The sequence below is a fragment of the Phacochoerus africanus genome, chromosome 5, assembly GCF_016906955.1.
Source record: "Phacochoerus africanus isolate WHEZ1 chromosome 5, ROS_Pafr_v1, whole genome shotgun sequence".
NCBI lineage: Eukaryota > Metazoa > Chordata > Mammalia > Artiodactyla > Suidae > Phacochoerus > Phacochoerus africanus.
In genome coordinates, this window is record NC_062548.1 from 92,054,984 (window position 1) to 92,063,258 (window position 8,275).

Genomic DNA, 8,275 nt, shown 5'->3' on the forward strand with positions numbered 1-8,275 from the left:
TGCCTTGACACATGAATCTTGCCTTCACCACCTCTTGCTTCATTTTATACCTCTTTTCAGACACTCTGCAGCACCCAGTGCTGCACTTTGGCCTTTCCCCTTTCCTGGCTCAGAGATTTTGCACATGCTGTTCCTTGGAATGTCCTTCATTAATCTGTCCTTGGCAGATTAATTTTGTCAGTAATTCATTCTTAAATATCCATATCAAAATGATCTCCTGTTTCAAGTCTTTTATGGCCTCCTTGCCATCTCCAAGTCAGGCAGAGATATAGGGACTTACTTCTCTGGGGTTTTTGAGCAAACTACATGGTCTTCTTACAGAATTTATCAGAGGCTCTTGTCACAGTCAGGGACGTGCTCCTCTTCCCTGCTCTTCACTGAGGCTGCACCTTTGCATGGCCAGCACTCAGCACAGTGGCCCTGGGTCAGTGCTAAGTAACTACTGTGTGAATAGATGAATTAAAAAATTCGCTATGCGGAGTTCCAGTTGTGGCACAGAGGAAATGAATCCAACTAGGAACCATGAGGTTGCAGGTTCGATTCCTGGCCTTGATCAGTGGGTTAAGGATCTGGTGTTGCTATGGCTGTGGTGTAGGCCAGCAGCTCTAGCTCTGATTCGACTCCTAGCCTGGGAACCTCCATAGGCTGAGAGTGCAGCCCTAAAAAAAAAAAAAAAAAAAAAAAATCACTGCATCACACCTATGTTAGTTGTAATTTTCTTGCAAGAAACCTAATTGCATTAGTGTGGCAATAATTATCACTTTATGGTGCCCATTTTGAATGGTCTGGAACATAACTAACCTGTCTTAGGAGTACTTACATGTTGCTGACCTCTCAAGGTGATATGATTCTTTTCCAAAGGAGGACATTTGAAGTGGCATCCTTACTTCTGAGCTAAAACATTAAAATTTAATGCAAAGCTTCATGCTTTGTTAAGAGCTTATCTGATCAAGAAGGGATAAGAAAGGGAGGAGGAATGATATGGGGACTTTTTTTTTTTTTTACAGCACTCTTTTTCCAGCACTATGGCAGGATTAATAGGGGAGTTAAAAGAAGGATGAATATGTATGTGGTATCTATTGACAAAGCAGTAAAAAGTAGTTAGCTGTGGAATTCCATTTTTTTTTTTTTTTAAGTTTACTATTCTAAGTACATTTCCAACCCCTCCCTCTGGCCACCCATGCCACTTGACATTTTTCTCATCTGACAGCCTGGAGATAGGAATTTTGTAAATGTCTCTCTTGGGGTTAGTTTTAAAAGAAAAGAAAAGCATGCTAAGTGCAATGGCTAAATTATAAATTTAATCAAACCTGTAATTTAAATAAGCCCCCAGTAATAACAGGCTGAAAGCTTGTCAGGCTGTGTTGGGTCTGGTTTGTTTTACATGGATTATGACAACGGAACCACAAAGCATAGCCTTTTAAGTGCTTTTACCCATTAGCTTCATCAAGTAATTGTAGGCTTGTAGCCATCAATAACGACGAAGGCTGACACCTTGGGAAGGAGAAGTGAATCTTTCCCCTTACAAATCTGGCAGGAAAGAAAAGTGCCTTGATGAATGCACTGCGGGCATGTGGATGTTTAGAGCCCAGAGAAAGGAAGTAAGATGAGTAGGGGATGGAGTAGCTTTGACTTGCTTAAATTAGGAACACTTGTTCAACTTTGTCGCCTTGGCTCATTCAGCATCCCGTAGGATCTCAGTAGGCTAACTGCTGGTCGTCTCAGCACGAGTATTCTTTAGAAAATGCTGTTTGTTGAAAACATAAGTTCAAAACCAAAATGGTGATGGCAGTGGGAAAACAAATAGGGAAAAGATGGCTCCCTAACTCCAGTTTGTTTAAATAGGGAGGGATAAAAACAAAGCCATGAGAAAGTAAGAGGAAAAAAATCCTAATTGTCTGAAACCAAGGCTATTTTCCCCAAAATCATTTACTGTGAAAAATTTTGTGTTTTTAGTCGACCCTCGTCTTGGACAGGCTACAGTTTTCTCTTGTTGGACATATTTATTAGTATCTTTGGAATGAACAATATGGAAATCTTTTGCTCTAAGACAAGTTTCAGGTCAGTAAAAAGAGTCCAGTATATATCTAGATTAACTTTACATTAAAAAATGTTGACTTTGGGAGATTAAATTTCCAGGTACTTTTTCTCTTGGGTGAGATAAATTGTTGGGAGCTTTCTTGGTGTAATTGAAATATATATTTTTACTGTTAGTTCAAAATACTGAGGAAAACTCAGGAGTTTGAGTTACTTGCAATGAGTTTAGACTGGTTTGAAAGAAAATTTTTGGAGAAAGCAGACCATACTTAAAGCCATTTTAATGGTTCTTCTCTTTAACTGTGGAGGGTTATAGACAGTGGGTGCATATGAGAATTAGCTAGGGAACTTTAAAATATACTGATGCCCAGGCTTCCCTTAGGTATAAAATTTAATTTATTGTGATGGAGAGAATGAAAGGGGCATTAGTGTGTGTGTGTGTGTGTGTGTGTGTGTGTGTGTAACATTCCCCAAATGATTCTTTTTTTTTTAAATTTTTAAAAATTTTTTTGTCATTTCTTGGGCCGCTCCCGCGGCATATGGAGGTTCCCAAGCTAGGGGTCGAATCGGAGCCGTAGCCACCAGCCTACGCCAGAGCCTCAGCAACGCGGGATCCGAGCCGCGTCTCACGCGACCTACACCACAGCTCACGGCAACGCCGGATCGTTAACCCACTGAGCAAGGGCAGGGACCGAACCCGCAACCTCATGGTTCCTAGTCGGATTCGTTAACCACTGCGCCACGACGGGGAACTCCCCAAATGATTCTAATATGTGTTCATAGTTGAGCGCCACTGATATATGGAGATGGATTAAGTTTTGTTCTCCTAAAAGATATGTTGAAGTGCTAATTCCTGGTATTTGTGAATGTGATCTTATTTGGAAATAGGGTCTTTGTAGATGTGCTTTGTTGAGTTAGAATGATGTCATACTGGATGAGGTGGGCCCTACATCCAACATGACTGATTTCCTTAAAAGAAGAGGAAAGACACAAAGAGATATAGACACATAGGGAAAAAGACCATGTGAAGACAAGCACAAATTGGAGTTATGCTGCCACAAGCCAAGGAGCACCCAGGATGGCCAGCGACCCCTAGGAGCTAGAAGAAACAAGAAAGAATTACTCCTTGTAGCCTTTGGAGAGAACATGACCTTGCTGACACCTTGATTTCAAACTTTTGACTCCTCCAGAACCGTGAGAGAATACATTTCTGTTGTTTAAAGTCACCCCGTTTTGGTAATTTGTTGTTATCAACCCTAGGAAACTGATATACCTATTGTTTTTCATCATTGAGAAGTATGGTATGAACTTGTAGGAAAGATACTAAAAGGAGATTCATCTCAATAAGATTCATTAGATTTAAGAAAGAGATTCTGGTAATAAATTCATTGAGTAATAAAAAAAAAAAGGGAGAGATTTTTGTCTGTTGGCTATTAAAGTAGTGTGACAAACTATACCAGTTTTCCCCAAACTGGGGGAGTTTTGAGGATGTGGAAATTTCATTGAGTGTAAAATTTAGGAAAGTCTCAGGAAATTCAGGACAAATTGTTCACCTTGACCAAGATGGAAGCTTATCAAATCAGACCATCAGAGATCCTGGACCACAGTAGGTAAACAGACATGGCTCTCTAAATTGGTGACAGAATTTAATTAAAATCATGTTAAATGGTTCTGAATTACTCTTGGCTTTGGCATTTTATTTCTAGGATTGGATTGGTTTGTTGAAGGCCAGTGTTCTTTTTTAATAAGACTGTTGAAATAGGAAGATTAGCAAATAGCCAGATCTGTTTTAGCTAGTGCATCTGTCAAAGGTGAGCATTTCTTCCATTTCCTGTTCATCATGGAAATCAGAAATCAGATATGGTTTCAGGAGTAGCCTGATGATCTGAATCTGGCCAGATGAAAACCCTTCAAGAAATACAAGGTCATCTCAGAGGAGGAAAGATTTTTACTCCATGAATGAGAAGTGATGGAAGCCAGGACCTGAGATGAGTCAGAGTACCACTTGGGGAATTGTAGAGACAAGCCACTTCTCATCAAGTTTCATTGGAGAGCCATTTTGATGCCTTTTAGGGGAAACTGCCTTATAATGAAATTATTATGTTGTGGGAGCCAAACCACTTGGCTACACTCTAAGATCCACTCTCCTCATATTGCATTTGGTTATAGGATGAGTTGTGTTACACTTGTGTTTCTTAGTGTCTGTCAATCATGAAAATATTTGTAATAATGTACCGGGTTGGAGCTATGATTCTTAAAAGGAAACAAATATGACTGTGGTGTCTGTGGAAGAAAGGCTGCTTCTTTGAAATAAGAGGCCATTCATTCTCTTTGATGGAAAGTGCAAACTCTCCTTCCTTAGTTAGTATTTTCTAATAGCAGGTAGCCCAGGCATTTAGGAAGAAATTCTGATTAAATATCTTGTCCAATTGCATTATGCCAAGAGGCAAATGTTTGCTTTCAAGGACACTCAAATTTCAAGTGCTACTTTGGGAGAAATAGTGACATTCTATTGCATAAGCAAGAGTAACTTTGGGGGCCAGAATAGGACAAAATCCATCCTATATTTATTTATTTTATTTTTATTTTTATTTATTTATTTTATTTTATTTATTTATTTATTTTTTTAGGGCCGCACCTGTGGCGTATGAAAATTCCCAGGATAAAGGTCAAATGGGAGCTGCAGCTGCCAGCCTAAGCCACAGCCACCCCAGATCTGGGCTCTATCTGCAACCCAAGCTGCAGCTCAAGGCAACACCAGATCCTTAACCCACTGAGTGGAGCCAGGTACTGAATCCACAACCCTGTGAACACTAGTCAGGTTTATTACCAGTGAACCACAATGGGAACTCCTAAATCAATCCTATTTTTTTTTTTTTTGGTCTTTTTCAGGCATATGAAGGTTCCCAGGCTAGGGGTCCAATCGGAGCTGTAGCTGCCAGCCTATACCAGAGCCACAGCAGCACAGGATCCGAGCCTCGTCTGCAACCTACACCACTGCTGACAGCAACCTACACCACTGAGTGAGGCCAGGGTTCAAACCTGCATCCTCATGGAATCCTCAGGTTCATTAACCACTGAGCCACATGGGGAACTCCTCAATCCTATTTTTAATGTTCTATTTCCATATTTTTTTGTTCAAAAATACACTCATTTGATAAAGTCATTTTGAAGGGCTATCACAGAGCATTTTGTAGACTCTTTGTAGGGATCCATGTATTTGGTTAAAAATACTAAATTTGGTCAGGCCTGTGAGGAAGTATTTTTGGGGGTGAGTATTTGTCTTTATTCTTTGTGTGACTTTTCTATACTGCGTCATCTTCTCCTTCTCAAATCAAATCAGAATAAATAGATTGAGTCAGCCTATTTATTTTCAGAATATTCTGAAAAATGACTAATAGCTATATATCATTTTCAAATTTAAAAACAAAAAGCATTATTAACGCAGAATAGTACTATTACCTGGCAGCATGCAACCTCAAGGCTCCAGCCATAATTATTTCCATGAACTGTGCTGGAAGCTGCCCTAATATTCATGATCTTGTCAGTTGTTATTTTTGCAACATGTGATTTCCGATCGCGAATCCCTTCCTCCCATGAAAAAGGCAGCTCTACCTTGGTCCTTTTCGGCCACAGTAGTTTTGGCCACAGTGGTAATTGGAGACGCACTGACTGCCGGCCTTCTTTGGCAGCACTTATTACTCTTAGGCACCTTCATTAACATTCTACTGACCTCTATTTCTAAGAAAGAATAATTGGTGCTATGTCAAAGGCTACAGAATGTTCTTCAAAGCTGTTCCTTTTTCTGGACAAGGGATGGTGGTGGAGATAGTATTTATCCTTCTGATTTTCTGATTTCTATGTCATAGTCAAAGCTTCCAAAGTTACTTAGTTTTATATTCCATTTGAACTTGGCTTTGTGCAATGCAAGAAAACCTCTATATTTAAAAACCAATGCCATAAAGTAATAGATAAGTCTGAGGCAGATAATCCTCCCCTAGCACACAACTTAATAAATAAGCCATGCAACCCTCTGCATACGCACACTGATTTTTCCTAAGAAATCCATTCTATTCAGTCTTTTAATTTCCCCAGTGTTCACAGCCAGGCTGGCATTTTCAAGAGATAAGCCCACACACTTTTTCCTTAGGAAAAAAAAAAGTTGACTAAATCAAAATGTGTTCTGTGCTAAATCATTATTTTTAAGCAGTGCCTTTTGTTTCCTTGTTTTTCATATTATCAAAGGGATAAATCTTAATCCTGTGAAGAGCATGGCTGCTGATCACACCAAAACTGGATCTGTCTTAATGTGAACAACTCTTTTCCTCCCTCTAATGCTGGTGCCAGGTGTCACCCAAGAGAATTTGGGGAACCCCAAGTCTCCAAAGCAGAAACAAAGGGAAAGTCTTATCCAAGATTGCCTTAGTAACACATATTTAATTATAATACTAATTTGCATAATGCCCTCCCTTTTAGTAGTGATTTCAGTGCTAAGACCAGTGGTATTACGAAAAAAAGAAAAAAGTTTCCAGCTGCCTAAGCTCGGAGGCTAACTTTGGAATGATGCCCTTGCAACAATAAACACAACATCCGCTTAATGGCAGAGCCTCTGAAGGCCTGATCTGGACAGTTGATTCTTCTTCTTTTTAAAAAAATGTTATTGAACTAGAGTTGATTTACAATGTTGTATTAATTTCTGCTGTACAACAAAGTGATTTTTCATATTTTTTTCATTATGGTTTATCACAGGATATTGAATAGTTCTCTGTGCTATGCCCTAGGACCTTTTTTATTTACTCTGTATATACTAGTTTGCATCTTCGTATCCTAATCTCTCAATCCATCCTTCCCCCACTACCCCTCCCCCTTGGTAACCACATGTCTGTTCTATATGTCTATGAGTCTGTTCTGTTTTGTAGATATGTTGACTTGTGTCATATTTTAGATTCCACATATAAGTAATAGCATATGGTGTTTGTTTTTCTGTCTGACTTACTTCACTTGGTGTGATAATCTCTAGGTCCATCCATGTTGCTGCAAAGGGCATTAATTTATTCTTTTTTAGGGCTGAGTAATATCCCATTGTATATGTATATATACCACATCTTTATTAATTCATCCTTCAGTGGACGTTTATGTTGTTTCTGTTACTAGGCTATTTTGAATAGTGCTGCTATGAACCTAGGGGTGCATGTATCTTTTCAAATTGTAGTTTTGTCTGTATATATGCCCAGGATTGGGATTTAGTTTTTGAGGAAACTTTCATATTGTTTTCCATAGTGGCTGCATCAGTTTACATTCCCACCAACAGTGTAGGAGGGTTCCCTTTTCTCCACATTTGTAGACTTTTTAATGATGATCATTCTGGCCGTTGTGAGGTGGTACCTCATTGTAGTTTTGATTTGCATTTCTCTAATAACAGCTAATTATTCTTTTGAGTTTTTTTTTTTTTAACTTTAGTGGTTGAAATTGAGTTCTTCAAACTGACTTTGTCAATGACAACCAAAGGTACTTTCCAGAGCAGAAAGCAAGAAATAAGTGAAAAATCTTAAATTATACTTTATCTTTAGAATGGGCCTGTGCTGGAGCTGAAATAGCTCAGTTGGGAGAGCATTAGACTGAAGATCTAAAGGTTCCTGATTCGATCCCGGGTTTCGGCAAACACCCTCAGTTTTCTTGGAGTTCCCATCATGGCGCAGTGGTTAACGAATCCAACTAGGAACCATGAGGTTGCGGGTTCAGTCCTTGCCTTTGCTCAGTGGGTTAACGATCCACCGTTGCCGTGAGCTGTGGTGTGGGTTGCAGATGTGGCTTGGATTCCGCGTTGCTGTGGCTCTGGCATAGGCTGGTGGCTACAGATCCGATTGGACCTCTAGCCTGGGAACCTCCATATGCCATGGGAGTGGCCCAAGAAATAGCCAAAAGACAAAAAAAAAAAAAAAATGGGCCTGTGCTGTGGTTGGGGGCTGGCAGGAGGGCATCCTTGGAAGAAACTGGAGGAATTAGAAGTACTCTTAAAAAAAAAGGGCTCAGCAATTTCTTTTAATGTTCAACTCTATAACTACCCTATGACTCAGCAAGTCTGCTACCAGCTATTTACTTAGAAGAAATAAACATTTGTTTACAAAAACACTTGTACAAGTATGTTCAGAACAGCTTATGTATCATAGCCTCAAATTGGAGACAACCCAGATATCCATTACCAGGAGGGTAGAAAAACAAATTGCTATGTATTCAC

At 39.5% G+C, this 8,275-nt stretch overlaps 1 non-coding gene across 1 annotated transcript; it reads left to right on the forward strand.

Annotated features, from left to right (window-relative positions):
• Positions 1-7,624: 7,624 nt before the first annotated feature.
• On the forward strand, positions 7,625-7,697 carry TRNAF-GAA (transfer RNA phenylalanine (anticodon GAA)). The gene has a single exon. It is a non-coding gene; the product is annotated as a tRNA-Phe (tRNA).
• Positions 7,698-8,275: the final 578 nt, after the last annotated feature.